This window comes from Octopus bimaculoides, chromosome 1, assembly GCF_001194135.2.
Source record: "Octopus bimaculoides isolate UCB-OBI-ISO-001 chromosome 1, ASM119413v2, whole genome shotgun sequence".
Taxonomy (NCBI): Eukaryota; Metazoa; Mollusca; class Cephalopoda; order Octopoda; family Octopodidae; genus Octopus; species Octopus bimaculoides.
In genome coordinates this window covers 78,832,343-78,833,565 of record NC_068981.1, presented here as the reverse complement: position 1 = coordinate 78,833,565, position 1,223 = coordinate 78,832,343, and the positions used below count along the sequence as shown (strand labels likewise).

At 36.8% G+C, this 1,223-nt stretch overlaps 1 protein-coding gene across 6 annotated transcripts in view; it reads left to right on the top strand.

Annotated features, from left to right (window-relative positions):
• LOC106883562 (chromodomain Y-like protein 2) overlaps nt 1–1,223 on the top strand; it is a 188,995-nt gene that overhangs the window by 110,108 nt on the left and 77,664 nt on the right. The window contains exon 1 of one of the 6 annotated variants that reach the window (XM_014934614.2): nt 370–784. The exons of the other annotated variants lie outside the window; for them this stretch is intronic. The gene's annotated coding sequence lies outside the window, so the exon portion shown is untranslated. Of the gene's footprint in view, nt 1–369; nt 785–1,223 lie in introns of those variants that run through there. 6 annotated transcript variants of the gene reach the window in all.

The following is a 1,223-nucleotide window of genomic DNA, read 5'->3' as shown; positions in this document are numbered from 1 at the left end:
TCCCCCCCCCCCCGGTTGTAGCCATTTCGTTTTATATCATTAACAACTTTAATATCAATCACTAAAGCTTTTTTAGAAAGGCATGAACGTCACATAATCCCAATTACATCTCACTTTATAAATCAGTGGCTTTGTATCTATGCAAGTTATTATTATTGATTGTAGTTTTGTCGTTATAATTATCATTGTGAATCCTTTCTATTGTTTCAAAAGTTCCTATGCCATCTTCCTGGGTCCACGTCCCGCTCACTGCTACTCACGCAATTTCTTCTCCTCTAACCATCACTTTGACCCTTGTCTTCCTCCCTACTTTACCCTAAGTCCACACACTATTATCGGTGCTAAAGGCAACAAGAAAAAGATTAAAAAAAAAAAAAATACGTAGAATATGTTATTCGGGTAATATTCCAGTTCGAGTTTTTCAAAACAGTTATTAATTTGACAGGATCGGTCGGTGAACAAACCAACTAGAAATTCGTGAAGCTTCCTGTGTTAAAAGACAAATAATATCCAGTGACTTCGTAGGTTTGCATCGCCAGCGCCACCATCAAGAGATCTCCATCTCCATCTCCACACTATGCAATGTAGTCACTGTAAACAAGTTGTATAAACATACACTCTCATACACGCACACATAACCCCTCTCTCTTCTCTCTCTCTCGCTCTTTCTCATACGCACAACGCACTTGTCATCGATAAATTTCCGGATTTATATGCTCGGCTTGGATTTTTGGTTTAGCAAAACTAGGATTTTTATTACTAATGTTTTTCGCCAAACAACTGTGTGAGTATATATCATATTCAGTTACTTTCACGTACACATTCACTTATACGTATGTGTGTATGTATTTATGCATCTATATATGTATGGACACACGGACACGAAAATATACAAATATACATACACCTCACATATATACGAATATAAACAAAAGCAATCGAACGAGCCAACGACAGAGCCGCTATGCTTAGCATGCTAGAAATAGCAGTCAGATTCACTGAAATTACACACTACTGTCTTATGAAAGGAATGACATTGGATAATGTCTTGGATATACAAAAAAAAATGCGATTGTCATGGTTGGAACGCCTTTGCTTTTAGATCTGCTCCAGTCGGGGCTGACAAGAAGCTAAACAATAGTACATAATTAAACATACATTTGCGGATTTTTACACGCTGGCATATATAGAAATTTACATAAACGTATGTGCTTCTATATATA